The following is an 18,140-nucleotide window of genomic DNA, read 5'->3' as shown; positions in this document are numbered from 1 at the left end:
CACTTATCTATTGCACTATCCATGACGAACTGCAAGTAATAATGCGTTCTTGAACTATTTTCAACGACACCACAGTCTAAATTGTTGAATATAACTTATTAAAACTAGTTCTCATTGTACTTTCGGATTTTTTAAATCCATTTTCAACAGTGCTGTCTTCATATCCTTGTCATTGGTAGGTAGAAAGCAGTCGGTTGGTATCAGTGGTATTGTTATATTTGAAATTATTATAGAATCAAACAGTTCATGAAACTTGAGTATTACAGTTAGTCCTAGTTTTATTAGCTAATATTCAAAAAATAGACTGTAGTGGCGTTGAAAAAAGTTAAAAAACGGATAATTTAGAAATTGTGATTCTTCTTTAGTGAGTATAAAGCCCAAATAAGTTTCTTATGAAAAGAGTTCTGTGATCGGTTAGAAATAACCAGAGAGTTATTTTAAAACTCATTACTAAATTTCAGAGGAACTGTCTCAAAACACCCTCCCAACAGGAGAACAGATAGCACGACGCTTGTTCCATCTCTGTGACTCTATGATTGGAGGATTCTACCTGCTTATATACACCACCACACTATTTCCCAAAGCGTATTCTCTTACTTGTGGACAAACACGTATTTCACGACCTCATCCATGATAAACCATGTTTGACATGGAATTTCATGTTTCGACATGGAACCTGTCAAATAGCCAGCGAGGCCAGCCTGTCAGTTACCCCATGGACAGATATAAACAGATTATAACAACGATTCATCTCCATCACTCGAGCTCAACTGAAATTCGATTACATCACCCTTGCCAGTAACACATCATATTTGGGATGTATGCGCCGGCAACAGGAAATCCACTATATAACAATGCAGTCAAGCCTATATTTTTACTACTCAAGTCAGCAAATTAACTGAGAATTATCAATTCAAGACCTAAGTGAGCAATAGTATTACTATACGAATGTTTCTACTCCTGCATTCAATTGAATGGGAAGATAATATTTGATTATAATAATAATGTTGATTACTATTGATTGTTCCTGAAGTTCTGAAAATCAAACTTCGCTCTTTGATTATTCAGTGATCACAATTGTTTTTATTTTTCAAAAAAGAGTTTAAAATTGATCGAACCATTTACATTGTGCTTAGAGAATTTCAGTTTTAATAATTTATAACAGAAGAGTCTGCACTCTGCATTACAGTGATCGGCAAATCAGATACTTATTTCTCTATTCAAACTCATGGTTATTCCTATTCACGTTATCCAGCATTGAATGTACACTTTGAATGTACACTTTGAATGTCCACTTTGAATGTCCACTTTGAATGTCCACTTTGAATCTCTACTAGGTACTTTTCCACATTCACTTCACCAGTGCTAATCACAAGAGATTTTTTTGAGTGAATTCCAAATCGAGAATATGTATACTGTATATAGCAAGTGGAATGACACTTTGAAGTTCACATAAGTGATTTCAATTATTTTATCTATAGTCTATGTTGAATTGTTAGCTTGCAGCTCTTATTTGTATATCCACTATTGACTACAGATAATTTTTGGAAGTAAAACTCAATGGAAGCATGGAACAAAATATTACGAGTATATTGATATTCGAAAGCATCACTCAACCCTCAAATCCTTGATACTGAACAACTTTCAAGAACAAAATAATCATTCTTACTGGAAAAGGCTGCCATTTACTTTCTGAACGCAATGTGAACAAACATCCTGTTCCTCTTCTATTCCTTTTCCTGTTCGTTATTCGTTTTCCACTTAGGGATGCCAACGATCTGTTGAAATCAAAAGTGGTGACTTGAGACGAGTTTAGCCGCTTTATAATATGACTGACCTTTCAGAATAGAAGTTGAGACGCACTCCACTAAAGCTGTCACCAACTCGCAGCAAGAATGACGCTCACACACCTTTCCCTCTCAAAAACAAACATGCATGTTGTTGTGGAGACTGCCTGCTGGGGCTCACAGTTGATATATTCAGTCACATACGGCCGTTCATCTTGCGTCTACTCCCTTTTACATGGCGTGCTATGAAATTCTTCAGCGGCTCCAGCAAATAATAACGTCGTGTGTAATTTTAAGAAAAGATGCAATGCAGAATTTATTGACTATAATTTTTTTGTTTAACACTGATCTTATTGAGATGCTCAATAAATATGATTCTTCACTTTTTGTGATGGTAAGCTGTGAAAAAATGTGTTATAAATTTTATATTTTGACTATAGTAAGCTATAGATGAAATTGAGAATTTTCTATAGCATTTTTATTGTTTGTACGGGTAACAACAATGTACTCAACAAAGCAGCAATGTAGTATATACGGTTTTTATACTATTCTATCGATACAAATACAAGGCTTATAACCATCTGTAATATCATATTCTAACAGAAATATGAATAATTCAACAATGCTCATAACATTATTGTATTATAATGGTCCATCAAATAAATAAATATATACACGACCGTTGTATTTATGTCTTATGTCTCCTGTTTTGATTCATATTACAAACTTTAAAGTATATATATTATAGCACACAGCAGAAGACACTTTAAAGTTTGTAATATAGGGGGCGGTTACAAACGGGATATTTAAAATTTGAGTGGTTTATGAATAAGGAAAGGTGTAGCTTATGAATTGATAGAAAAGAGGAGATTTAAAATTAGGAATCAATGAAGAATTAGACTAAAATTGGAAAAAGAAATTGTAGAATTGAACTTGAATAAAATTTATTTTTCATTTTTATTGAACATCATATCATAATAAATTTCACAGCTATCAAATATATATTAAATGTTCAATAAAAATGAAAAATAAATTTCATTCAAGTTCAATTCTACAATTCCTTTCTCCAATTTTAGTCTAATTCTTTTTTGATTTATAATTTTAAATCTCCTCTTTTCTATCAATTCATAAGCTACACCTTTCCTTATTCATAACCCACTCAAATCTCAAATATCCCGTTTGTAACCGCCCCCTAAATACCCCATAATGTCCCTTGAATCTGTACCCTTTTTCTCTCCATTCGTCTGCATCGCGTAATCTGTGATCTCTGCTGCTATAATTGACTCTCCGTGCGTACTCTGTGGTCATACGACCGTTGAGGAAGGGAACTCAGTTCCCGAAAATTTCCCCCATTTCTAATGTAAGTTTTCAAGTGATTTCAATCTATTTATGTCTTATGTCTCCTGTTTTAATTTATATTACAAACTTTAAAGTATATATATATTATATATATATATATATATATATATATATATATAAATTAAAACAGGAGACATAAGACATAAATAGATTGAAATCACTTGAAAACTTACAGTTGAGTCTGCTCGGTTGAGGAAGGGAACTCAGTTCCTGAGAACTGAGTTCCCTTCCTCAACCGAGCAGACTCAACTGAGGCCGTATAACCTGAGAATTTTATACATATATATATATATATATATATATATATATATATAATATATATATATATATATATATATATATATATATATATATATATATAAATTAAAACAGGAGACACAAGATATAGATTGAAAACACTTAAAAACTTACATTAGAAATGGGGAAATTTTCGGGAACTGAGTTCCCTTCCTCAACCGAGCAGACTCAACTGAGGCCGTATAACCTGAGAATTTTATACATATATATATATATATATATATATATATAATATATATATATATATATATATATATTATATATATATATATAAATTAAAACAGGAGACACAAGATATAGATTGAAAACACTTAAAAACTTACATTAGAAATGGGGAAATTTTCGGGAACTGAGTTCCCTTCCTCAACCGAGCAGACTCAGTTGAGTGCTCGGTTGAGGAAGGGAACTCAGTTCCCGAAAATTTCCCCATTCCTAATGTAAGTTTTCAAGAGTGTTTTCAATCTATATCTTGTGTCTCCTGTTTTAATTTATATTATATATATATAATTCTCAGGTTATACGAATAACTTTTCACTCTCCTAGAGGCATTTATAATATTTTTCTGAAAAAGATCCAATTTTTGATATATTTGGAAATATTTTCCAATAAAAAATAATATATGACTTTTGGGAGTGGGAGTAACTACTCTAGTCATGATGGACTACGGTATAAATTAGAAGCCAATTCCTATTCTTCGGAGCAAATCATATCTATAAATTATTTTTGTATCATCCTTATTGGCTATATGATATCCATTAAATATAACAAGGTTAAGTACCAGTCTCAAAGTATTAATGTATACTTTTCATTTGAAGGAACCTATGAGCTCTTCTCCTTGTGCTCATGCAGAATTGACATTTTTCAATCTTCATCGACAAACATCAACTCAATCCATCAATAATATTGAGAAACATCCCCACTCCTATTTGATAGACTGACAGTGATAGTGATAATGATCAATCACGAAAATATGTCTTTCATTCGCCGTTTGACCATTAAATGCTCTTGAAGTAAGTTATTTCCAACTAGTAAAGAGTGTGCACTCTAAAAGAAGGATATTCTCATGGAGTGAATCATTCGTATTTCTATATTATACGATTTTTGTCTCTCGAGGCTACCATTTGTTATTCATATTGTTCAGTTTTCTTTGATGCTCCAGTTAGTAGGAGATCTGAAAGACAAACCATGGACAAGTCAATGTCATGGAATAACAAATCAGGTGGGGAGTTTCTTTGTGAATTTCCAACTTCTGAGCTGCTGCCTCGTTGACTATGTAAGTTTATGCAAAGGGTGAAGAGGTAGAATCTGTCCTCGGTCCTCACATAAACGTAACTGCTTAGGCCCAAGTGCCATCAACGAGTCATAAGCTCAGTGCTTTTCCTACAAAACATATTTCTTCTGAGACCTGATCCGCTGAGCGCTGACAGATGATTTTTCAAAAGTAAGACACGCATGTCAGATGATTGTGATAATATTGTTTTTCGCTCATTTGTTGCAATACAGTATACGATATTATGTTCCTTTCACGAAGCCTTGAAAGGCCAAGCAAACTTAATAATTATTATTTCTAATTTAATCAACTCTAACCATATTTTCAAGTATGGAGTCTATCAGTTATATACTAGCTGGTTGCTAATTGGATTGGTTGATAAACAATGTAATACTAATAATAAGAACTGAAGAATATAAATTTGGAATATGATAAATAGCTGAAAATATTGATTCAAGTTTAGGCCTATATAAGTTTTTCCGATTCAAAATTTAGATTTTCTCGGAAGTTTTAAACTTCCGGACTATTTGTATAGATAATTCTTACACTATTGTAGATTGGTGAACAGGCATTATGAATCGAATTTGCATTAGATTGATTATAATTACTAACAACATTCCCGAAGAAAACAATGATTCACTCAATACAGGCTAATACTAAACTTCTACTGGATACTCATTCCTGATCCAAGTGAATTTTCATCCATAATGAATTATCTGTTCTTTATGTATCTGATGGTCTACTGAAGCTAAACAAATGAGAGAACATTTTTCTGAATTATTATTCTGTATAGAATTCAATAGGTCTGCAAAGAGATTTGTTTGAAAATATTGATATTGAAGCGTGAAAAATGCAACAGCAGCCAGTTAGTGGTGGAAGCAGAGGCGTCTATGGTAATGCTCAAGGGGGTGTTAGCGTGGAAACAGAGAAATTATGATGACAATAAATAATGTCAATTTGGGTCGGCCTTTAGCCCGGCTGTGTAAAGCAGCAGCAGCAGCACAGCCTGCAAAGTTGGGACTGGCGTCTACTGCACCACGCTTTGGCTTTTATAAATAGTTTATGGTGCTGTAGACTCGACCACAACTAGTGGCGCACACCGTTAGCTGCCTCCGAAATGGGATACGCGATAGTTTAACTTTGAGAAGTGGATGCGCAGAGGAATGGGATTGTTTGGCAAAAGTGGCAGAAAACAAGTTCAAGGCAACTGGAATTGGGCTGAAGAAAAGCATGTTCGCGAAGGGTTAACGTCCTGCCAATTGCTGCTTGCGAATAGGAAGGTTCTCCAAGCAAAATACAGTATTACAAATACGACAGATCTGTCTTGATCATTTATATTTTAGCTAAATTCTATCAGCCAAAATATCTACATCGAAAATCTATACCCATATAATACCTATATATATTTGGATCAGAGCCATTCATAGATTATTTATAATTGGCCAATGATATTCTGAGACTCGGGATGAAATTCGTAATTTAATAATATTATACTGATTCAATATCGAAACTCCAAAGCAGCCGTGAACTTCAAGCAGCCCGTAAATTAATAAATTGCTTCTTTTCTTAAATTACTTCAATTTAAAGTTACATTTGGAATTGATGACCTATTGGACACTTTTTAAAAAATCTGGTGTGGTGCACTCTCACAACTTTCTTTGCCATTATGAAAATTGATCCCCTGACGCTAGGGTTCACGCACATCTCAAGTCTACTATTTAAAGATCCAAGCCAGCTGGTGACCGGACAATAACGCTGGAGACACACGAAGTCTGCTATCTCTTCATAGTGAATGATTCAAAAGAATCAACAGTTGCCAACAGTTTGAAAATAAAAACATAATTTGATTGTATGGTATGAGATGTTGTGGTATTTCTCCATAATTGAAAGAATAACATTTTCTCGAATTTCGAGCTTTTTTCAATCTTAGGTGAAAATGTTTCAAGACATCAATTGGTGAGATTTTCATTTTCAATCTTTTCCACTCAGAAATTTTTGTTTAAATTATATCTGAATTGGGAAACTAAAATCAAACTTTTCATAGATGGGGCGGAGCTCCTGAAATCTTTACAGAAATGAGACTTGTGTCAGTTGATAGAGCTTATCAATAAGTATTTTAAGTATAAATTTGATAAAAAATGTTGGAGCAGTTTTCGAGAAAATCGCGAAAAAACTTGTTTCTGACATTTTCGCCATTCTAGCTGCCATCTTGAATTGCATTTGATCGAAATTATTCATGTCAGATCCTTGAATTGTAAGTTCCAAATTTCAAGTCATTCCGTTAATTGGGAGATGAGATTTCGTGTACACAGACGCACATACACTCATACACACACACACACACACACACACACACCCAAAAACCACTCGAAACGTATAGAAATTCAGTAATTGAGGTACCTTAATTTTTTCGGAAAGCAATACTTTCATAACCTATGGTAATAGGGCAAGGAAAGTAATAAAATGGACAAATAAACTTAGAGTCTTTATATACATTTAATTTTTCATCAGATTAAATACGTGTCCTGGGAACCGAGACTTAATTATTCAATATTGATGATTCAAATTTGAGATTTGGATGTTAAATGCAATAAAATTTGGTATTTTAGTCGAAAATTGTGTATGAAAGATGGTTTAGGAAGCACAGGAAAGTTATCAACCAAATCAATAACTCCCATTATGAACTCTCATTCCTCTTGTATTGCTCTGCTAATTAGGAAAACTCACTACTGTTTCACCAATTAAACCTGCTGAAAATGCAAATGTTAAGGGTGATAGGTCGCTTGTTGGTTGAGTCGTACTTGATGATTAGTGAAAAAAACTTCACTGACCGCAGAATAATTGGAATTTCCCCGAGTCGCAGTCGAAAATAAACTTCGCGTGAAACAGTGCGATTAATTATTACAGAGAAATAAATTGTTTGTGATAAATTATTGTGAGCTTGGCTAATGAACTGTTGGTTGAAGCACGCATCGAAATCTACTTTTCGGTTTAGATAATGGAACTCTGAATTCATCAGACATTTGTTGTTCTGTATTTCCCTCAAAAAGTATAATTCTGATCAACATTTCTATCATAACAGTTATGAAAATCAGTATCATAAGCTGTTGATTCTTTCAATAGAATTTTGAATATTTTCCCCAGTTATTAGAAATTAATATCTGACTTGAACTTATTTCTGTAGCTTTTAGAGAAGCTATCATTCGAACTAGTTCATAGCGTTCAAATCATGGTGTTCAGACAATATTTACAGATGGAAATTTTATTGAGTTGATTGGATATGGCAGCTAATCCATCTTCTTCTTCTTCTTCTTCTCTTTCTTTCTTTCTTTCTCTATATCTATAAAAGGCTAAGCCCCGACAGACAGAAATCACACCACAGCCCAAACTACTGAGCCTGAAAACTTTGAATTTTGCACAATTGTTCATGGTAGCCTCAAAACATCCACTAAGAAAGGATTTTCAGAAATTTGCCCCCCTGAGGGAGCTGGGCCCCCCCCAAATTTTGTACTTTTTAACCGCTCATTGCACAGCAAAGTCATGAGGAACTTTATTGTTCAGCTACAAAAAAAATGAGATCTTTGCAGAAAAATTTCGATCAGGAGCACAGGGGGTTCATGAGAGGGCATTTTTCGAAAATTTTGATGTAAAATCACACAACAGTTCAAACTAATTGTCCTACAGACTTAAAAATTTGCACAAATATTCTTCAAACATGCTAGACGCGCACTAAGAACGGATTTTGAGATATTTTGTCTCTACGGGTTTCAAAGGATGAAAAAGGATCCTATTAAGTAAGCTTATGAACATTGTAAGGTGAACGCCATATGGAACTGAGATAATTTTTATTGATTGACATGAGATATTCTAACATATGGTTTAATCATTGGAAATAGCAAAATCATATGATAGAAATTCAAAAATGAACATCTGTTCTATTATTGCTTCCTACCTGATTCCACTCAACCTCATTAATATTGTTCTGATAATTGATAAATATGTTAATAATAATATTATTATTAATATAATAATATTATTGTTTCGACAATCAATTATTATTATTGATATAATAATAGTATTGTTTTGGTAATCAATAAATTTTTTTCTCACAAACTCTGTATTTAATAATTTATGGTAAATGTGAAACAACTGCATCAAAGAAATTATCTCAAAAACATATGTTTAGAAAAACCATAGTTTTGAACTTCGTTTTCCTGATGAAATGTATAGGTCTACACGTGGCATGGATTATTAAATTTCAGCTAGAACAGTTTTTTGAGACTGCTAAATAAACGTCTTCAGTTTTATCAATGCTGTATCGGCAATATGAAAACGCATGCAGTTAATATGTCTTTGAATAAAGGTGTTGATATTTACATGAATTGATCATTCTCTACCATTTTTATTTAATTACAGTTTCAAAATTATTCGAGCCCTGATAGAATGATTGACTCTCTGTACAGTCAGTCGAGAATTTTAATATTGAAATGAGGGGTATTTTGTCGAGCTGAACAAAAAAAAGATCCTATGCACCTTTTCGATATTTCCTCAAATGAAAAATAAGTTTTGTGGGTTGTCAAAACTGCCCCTGAAAGGGAAATTATGTTGAAACTTGCCAACAAGAATCGAACACTTCGTGATATAATCTACACTTTAGATTCATATAATTCTATTAATTAAATTCATGGGAATTGAAGAACTTTTTTCAGTCAGTTTATGATTAGTTGATGAAATTGATTATCAATAAAGAGGACAAATGATTATATTTGTACCTACAGAATTAGTTGAATGAATTGTCGATGTACTGAGTTCTTGGTCAATATTTTAATTTTGGTATTTATCCATTCATTATTTTTTTCAGAAGTTATTTCATTTGAATTAGAGAATATTTATAAGCTCCTATCAATTTATCATTCATAACAATGAACTGTTCAAAACATGAATCCAATCAAATAAAAAATGGCCCACACTTCTGTATTCATGTTCGCATGTTTTCCACTTGTGATGGATAGCCAAAATATTGTAGAGCGAGCTGCACGGCTAATTGTAATCGTGGGCTCTCATTGGCTGGAAAGTTCAGCGTTCGGAGTGTGGTGAGGCGAACAGTTAAGAACAGAGTCAAGCGGCACGGCGAACGGTTCGGAGTAGGGTATAGCGAATGATTAACAGCTGATTTTAAACATTATGAATTATAATATGCTCATGTTCACTGAAAGGCAAGATGTACGGAGGAATGTACAGTTTATCTGACAATTAATATTCTCATTTACATCTCAATACGGACTTTCTATATGTGCTTAGTCATGCAGCATTTATTATTCCGAAAACATATTCTTCTCAATCAATTGGTAGTTATCTAGTAAAGTCAGTAAACACTTAGTGTTGAATTAAAAAAAAAATATATAGGTTAAATCAGTGATTCAAAAATGGATTCAATATTTTCATAGTTGTTGATTGTCAATAGATGGTCCAGGAAATATGCGATGTACGATGAATCACACAGAATTACATATTCTTTCGATCTTCCATTTTAGGATGAATATGAGCTAAGCTAAATGCAAAAAATTGTAAATTATTCTTCCATTCTTCAGTAATTAATGAATGCAATATGAACAACTCTCTTTCATGAGGTGAATAATTTTTTTCAACATTTTCCAGTTTCTCAATGATAGGGGAGTGATAATTATTTGTATACTGTAGGTCTTCTAAAGAACCATTATCTACAGCTGGTACCAATCAACTACACTTCAACTCCAAACTACCGTTTTAATACCAGTACTTAATTTATCACACGGTGACGTGTTTATTACAGCTGGTAACTTTGGATGCTAAATCATATTATCACAATATGTTCTTGAATCATGATCATCTTTCCATCCTTCGGTAGCCGCTCGGCCGACAATTTTGAGAACATAGGTCAGTAAAATGGATTAATGAATAATTATTATTAGCCCCTCTTTCAAAATTTCTCTTCAGATACCATCCCCAATATTCACACAACATTTTCCCAGTTTCATGCCGTTATGTCGAGTAACCTACTCTCTAAGTCTATAGGGAACAAACACACATACAGACATTAATTTATGAATATATATAGATTTACATTCGGCTCAAACAAAAACCTCCTTAAATGGAGGTAGAATGATAAGGTAGACAACATTTAGTTCTGTTTTTTTAACATTTTCTTTCCAAATCACTTTCAAAAAGTTCATGTAGTACCTACAATTGTGTTTGAGACACTTCTGGCGCTATCATAGTTTCACCACTATTCTGTTCCACAGTCCTATCTCTTGCAGTCGTTAACTTCTACACGTACGCTTCTACACGTACGGGATAGGAAAATTATTATGTTTGACAAATCATCACGTCTGAACTACTGGACTGATTAACTTTGAACTTTTAAATTTATCGATTGATGAAAACAGAAATTTACAAATAACAAATAAATTGGCCTAAAATATCGGCTCACAAATAGAACATTTAAAATCGAACAAGAAATTTTCACAAATAGGTCTTGGTAACTATAAAAAGAGATCTGCACGGTGAGGATTTCAAAAGGGAAGTGCTGTCTTTTCTCTAAGCTTCTGGCTAGACCTTGCTTCTCAGAATCTCGATGTAATAATTTGCATAAAAATTTGCCATTGGTAGAACGCTTGTGACGTAAACATGACGTCAGTGGCAAGCAGTAGAATACAATTCCTTTAATTACAATAATAATTCAATTTATGTAATTCTTAAAACTGCTTAATCTTATAGACATAGTTCCTCTCATACAATGTACATGTGCTAGTGTAACTGATAAGGCAGGGTTGTTGTCTGATAATAGATTAACATGTGTTGCTTTCAAACGATCACCTTCTTGGTGCTATTTCTATGCACTATGATTGGCTTGGGCTTGCCAAAGAGATTTAATTACCATGTGGTTCAGTTGAATTAAATCATTAATAAATTAATATTCTTGTACAATTTTTATTAGGTTTGAGACTGTTATAATTAATTTCTGCCGTTTTATCAATAATATAATTTCATGCTATGACCTATTTAGTTACAATAAGACCTGACATATAATATAATTTCTTAAATAATAAATAATTTCAACGATAATACATACATTTTATTTTTTTTTTATTTGAAATTCTTGGTCCTTTATTGATAGTTTTAATTTTTAGAGATGGTATTATATCTTACGTGAAGCCAGCATGACATTTGACAATACTTTGAATTAGTCAGCTGCGTTCGAACTGTTTTTAAAAACATCTGATCGATAGTAAACAAAGTGTAACCTCAAAATCAGTGAGCGATTCATAAACAATTTGTGCTTTATTCGCAAAATAATTATAATTTTATTGAATAATTTTCCTAGAAAAATATTCAGTACAGAACGGTACTCTTATCAAATATACAGTTATTGATAAGTAAGCTTTATCGCTCGGTCGCTAACTATTCCTTTAGCAAATTCTTTCATTTTAAAAGGTAATCACAATTTTTTCTCTCTTTTCATGAGATCTATTTGAAAGATTCATCACACAAAAGCCCCCAGGATATTTTAAATAGGTAATTGGGAGACGAGTCGAAACAATGACTATTTGAAAAATCCGATATTGTGATGAATACACTATTTCATCTCCTTACTTCTACGAAAACTCAACACTTAACACTAAAAACAATATATCGTGCACTTTTGGCTATGAGAAAATAAATAATTGATTGTTCCTTCCATTGGATACAATCGAAATACAATAATTAATGAGGTCTCTTTGGATCCTTCATTAAAACAACTCCACAACTTCCATTCACGGGTGGCTTATGAGCAGACCATAACTATGACAAATATACAAAATTTCACATATTACTTCTTAAGATTCGAACAGTATTTGCAACAAATATAGATTTTTCATCGTTTTTTCATAGTTATAACAGGTTTCGACTCTTTGTTCTGGCTTTTACATAAATTGGGTGAGAGTGTGATTTTACTTCGGTGACTTGACAATCGTCTACAGTTTGACTCGAGCAATTTCTTATCTGCGCTTAGTATGTTGCGTACAAACAGGGTTACACTTGAAATGGCTTTCTTGATTTTTATCAATGCTGGTTACAAATATTAAGTCTTCAAGATTACATTTATCAATTTGAATTTCAATTCATGATCTTTTGATGCAACAGTAATAAATTTCACATTTAAAGGTAAGAATTTCATTTTCTTTTTAGCTTTTTTTAGTAATACATTTATATGACATAGAACATGCGCATTTCGTGCAAATTAACATAAATATATATTTTTGGTTGCGTTTTTTACTTATAATTCCACATTAAATAATAGGTTACAATAATTAAATAACGATATTGCTTGGATTCCATTAACATTGACTCTAGGATTTCGTACACATTGGTTGGTGGGACGAAGAAAATTATCGAACAGGCGTTGGTTCTGAATAGATTTTTCTATTGATTCTGTATTTCAAGGTTAGATTTACACATTTTTTTTCAAATAAACTTTGTTTATTTTCTTTCCTCCTATTCACTACTAATTTCATGTTATTTCTAATTTACAATTATTTTCCGTGGATACTATAATTCTTGTTTCTATTTTTCAGTTGTGCAGATGATACCAGGCGATTGTTTCTGTGATGATTGTAAGATGAGGCGGATGGCTTGATTAGGTTGGTAAATTTTTAAAGTTGTTTTCAGTTTTAATTTCTTGACTTAGAGTTGATAATAATTTCTTCATTTGACGTGGATTAATAATATTTCCTTATTAGCTGAGATGCAGCGAAGTTTAGGTTATGTTGATTAGGCTGCAGTAGAAAGATGCTAGTATGCAAAGATATGATTTGATGGGTAGGCTGTGACTATGAAGAAATTTGATTTGTTGATGTATTCCACGAATGTAATTTTTCAGTTAATCCAAAATTATTTTCTCCTCAAGCCCCCATCTAAATTGATTTCGGTATTATTCAAGGTCCAATTCCGATTTGCAACTATCCGTTTTCATCAAACTTGGCTTAAAACGGATGTGCCGGTGGTGTAGATCATTTCCTACAAACTCATTTCCTCTTGGTCGGCCTGTAACATGCAGTTTGATATTCTTAAACCTGACATGCCGGTGGTGTCTGTGGGTTTTTTCAAATAATCCTTTTCTTTTTTGCATGCCGGTGTACAGTTTGTTTGATTTTAACCGGACATGACTGCGGTGATTGTAGGTCCTTCTTGATATGGTCTTCCTTTTTCCTTGCATGCTGGTAGGGAGTTTGATGTGGGATTTCAGCCTAACATGACGGCGGTGTAAATGAACTCTATTAATGCTTCTTCTTTTCTGTTGAACTACTATTTTGCTTGTGTGTTGTTTTGTTTTATAGGTTTTCAGTTTTGGTTGTGATTTTGGTTTGTTGTGGATTTTTGTTTTTCTATTGTTTGGCGAACTATCTTCATGAGTGCTGGGTTTTTCTGTTGCAGGTGCTGTCCTCGGTGGCTCGGAGATACGTGCGGTCGGCGGTCCGGGCTGCTCTTCTACTCGGCGGGCAACGTCCTGGGACTCCTGGTGTCCGGCGCGCGGGGGTACGGGCTGTCCCTCTACCTGATGGATGTCATCCCCAGCTTGGCAGGTGATGTCGTCCGGTCCCTCTCGGCGTTCTGCGGGGTGCGGCGCGACTTCAGCCTTGACATTTTCGGTAGGTTGGTCTTCCATATATGTGCCATATTCGTTTGCCTGTTTGACTTCCTTTATTTGGTCGTAGTTCTTATTTTATATTGTTTAGTGTTTCGTTCAGTTGTTTCCTTTCTTTGATCATATCGTTCAATGCTTCCAGGATGAGACTCATCTGTAACACGGAAGGGGTGGGTGTGTGGTCTTCGGTTGGCGGCAATGGTTCTATGACATGAGATGCGGGCGTCCGGACCTCTGGAACGGCAATGCATGGGCGTTTATCCCGCGCGACATCCTCCTTCTCTGAAATCGCTGACGTGGCCTCCAGGATGCGGTGTGGTTCTTCCATAATTTATCGGATGATACAATGATGCGAGTGCAGTGAAACGATCGCAAATATGTGGGGTTATGTGCAAGATTACAAATGAATGACCACAAGTTGAAATAGTGTAAATAAAAAAATTTGTTGAAGTGAAGGAATACAAAAGTGTGCTTCAATAATATGTTCAGTGATGAAATGAATCAAGTTAGCAATATCGTTAACATAAAAATGATAATAACACACAGGATACAATGGACACTTATGCGGTAACGAAGGTACGTCTCTTATAATTTATTACTTTTATTATTATAAATATTTTACTCTTATAATTTCTTGCCGCAATTATATATATAGGGCTAGTATTCTTTGCAAAATTTTATATAAAAGCAGTGATGCTCTGCTTGAATTCCACAATATATCCGTGATTTAATTTTACTTCCTCTTTATGCTTTAAAAATTTAAAAAATGTAAATAACTTCAATCCTCTTTTCTGTAATATTTATAAATTGTTTCAATATAGACCTAATATTCTTCAAATAATATGACCTTTCTTATGGTATTTCTTAAACCTATGACTTATAGTATGACCAATTTTCAAATAACACGATAATAAAATTCTGAGTTCGATTCTTTCTCTAAAAATTCATCAATCGATAAATTTCTTTTCTGTTCAAAAATTGGGTATGGCACGTTTTGCTGTTTTGTATAACAGTGAACAGTTAATATTCAATTCGAAGAAATTCACAACCATGAATTTTTTTCAAAAAATTTTCCCGTTGTCAGCGCTATAGTATACTGAGCAACTAAATAATCCTCATAGTCGATTATCCACCTCTTCAATGCCTATCACAGTTGGGCGCCAAAATCATGTAAAGCGGTATTTTACTCGCCTCACATATGTAGGGTGATTTACCAAATCATGTAATGCTGTATCTAAATGCCTCACGTTGGGCCGGCAAATCATGTAGTGCGTTTTTTAACGGCTTCACACATGTAGAGTGAATCTTGTACTGAGTCAATGGTGTAGCGGCTATAAATTTTGTAATTGCGTGTGTGGACGCGGAATGTACACCAGACTGATTGATTCACTACAAGATTCAATACAATTGTCGGAATCGCGGGAGGCCTAAACGCTCGCTCACCCTTGATTCTTCTAATGACAGATTGTATAAAGCTGAAATTTTTATAAGCAGTGTAGCGATCGCTAAACACTGAAGACGGATACCTTAAAATTATTACCTGTGAAGAATGAGCATACAAAATCATACAGGTCGAGCAAAAATCCCGATGTAGATAATTTACGGGACTGCGTCTCTAATAAGTTCTGAAGGATTAAAATACAGTATTTGGACCAAACATCGTTCAGAATATATTTCGAGAACAGAGTCTTGTCGGGTTTTAAGCTCTATTGTAGGAATTTATATGATCTATGGCTGCCACTGCTGTACAATCGATGTGTTCGCTCCAAAGTCGAGGTAGGTAACAGATAAAAGCTGATATATGAGCAGGTAAGGATAAAGAATAAATATCTCGATCTGACCCCACTCGCTACATCCACTTAGACCTGTTCCAATATCCAGCTTAATTCAATTATTCCAATGATCGTATTCGATCGGTTCTTGATGATATAGAACGTATCAGACACAATAATTGACAGGCTTAAGAAATAATCGAACTCAGAAAGCGAATTAACAAAACTGAAATATATTACAATAAAATATGCAATCATACAGTGCAGGTTTAGAATTTGATTTACAGGTTGATAATAATTTAGCATTAATAGAATAGTTAAAAATTTTCTTGTGCTTGCATGATACCATGCGTGATTCAACAGAATTTTACAATTGATAAAATTTAACAGTTTGAAAAAATAGTGAAAAATGAATTATAAAAAATATTTTTAAAATGCTCGGGGTCGTGGTTCAGGCAGCGGAGGATAGTTAATCAACTACAAATTCTTATAAATTAAATATGAATAAATTTTAGGCTCTTAATAACTAAAAGCGCTTGTTGGCGTGGCCAATAATTTAACGAAGAGAATTTTATGTTATTCTGCACTGAAATATTTTTCGAAGCGAAGATTGGGGCCCCTTTTTAAAAATTATAACTCACGTGAATTTCCTTGGCGGTCGTGGTTTTTCTTCTTTAGATCAAAAATCGTTTGATCGGCGGCAATCCAGGCTTCGGTTTCAGCACGTGGGGAATTTTGATTTGATATCTCTTTCACCGAATTAATTAAGGGATAATTTACTTTAAACTTTTAAATTTATCGATTGATGAAAACAGAAATTTACAAATAATAAATAAATTGGCCTAAAATATCGGCTCACAAATAGAACATTTAAAATCGAACAAGAAATTTTCACAAATAGGTCTTGGTAACTATAAAAAGAGATCTGCACGGTGAGGATTTCAAAAGGGAAGTGCTGTCTTTTCTCTAAGCTTCTTGGCTAGACCTTGCTTCTCAGAATCTCGATGCAATAATTTGCATAAAAATTTGCCATTGGTAGAAAGCTTGTGACGTAAACATGACGTCAGTGGCAAGCAGTAGAATACAATTCCTTTAATTACAATAATAATTCAATTTATGTAATTCTTAAAACTGCTTAATCTTATAGACATAGTTCCTCTCATACAATGTACATGTGCTAGTGTAACTGATAAGGCAGGGTTGTTGTCTGATAATTGATTAACATGTGTTGCTTTCAAACGATCACCTTCTTGGTGCTATTTCTATGCACTATGATTGGCTTGGGCTTGCCAAAGAGATTTAATTACCATGTGGTTCAGTTGAATTAAATCATTAATAAATTAATATTCTTGTACAATTTTTATTAGGTTTGAGACTGTTATAATTAATTTCTGCCGTTTTATCAATAATATAATTTCATGCTATGACCTATTTAGTTACAATAAGACCTGACATATAATATAATTTCTTAAATAATAAATAATTTCAACGATAATACATACATTTTATTTTTTTTTATTTGAAATTCTTGGTCCTTTATTGATAGTTTTAATTTTTAGAGATGGTATTATATCTTACGTGAAGCCAGCATGACATTTGACAATACTTTGAATCAGTCAGCTGCGTTCGAACTGTTTTAAAAACATCTGATCGATAGTAAACAAAGTGTAACCTCAAAATCAGTGAGCGATTCATAAACAATTTGTGCTTTATTCGCAAAATAATTATAATTTTATTGAATAATTTTCCTAGAAAAATATTCAGTACAGAACGGTACTCTTATCAAATATACACTTATTGATAAGTAAGCTTTATCGCTCGGTCGCTAACTATTCCTTTAGCAAATTCTTTCATTTTAAAAGGTAATCACAATTTTTTCTCTCTTTTCATGAGATCTATTTGAAAGATTCATCACAATATATATAGATTTACATTCGGCTCAAACAAAAACCTCTCTAAATGGAGGTAGAATGATAAGGTAGACAACATTT

General features: G+C 33.3%; 1 long non-coding RNA gene across 1 annotated transcript; it reads left to right on the top strand.

Moving 5' to 3' along the window:
• Positions 1-14,325: 14,325 nt before the first annotated feature.
• On the top strand, positions 14,326-14,810 carry LOC120350532. Its single transcript, XR_005570860.1, has 2 exons — positions 14,326-14,381; positions 14,520-14,810. It is a non-coding gene; the product is annotated as an uncharacterized LOC120350532 (long non-coding RNA).
• The last annotated feature ends 3,330 nt before the right edge of the window (positions 14,811-18,140 follow it).

Source organism: Nilaparvata lugens, chromosome 3, assembly GCF_014356525.2.
Source record: "Nilaparvata lugens isolate BPH chromosome 3, ASM1435652v1, whole genome shotgun sequence".
NCBI lineage: Eukaryota > Metazoa > Arthropoda > Insecta > Hemiptera > Delphacidae > Nilaparvata > Nilaparvata lugens.
This window is presented reverse-complemented; position numbering and strand designations above follow the sequence as displayed.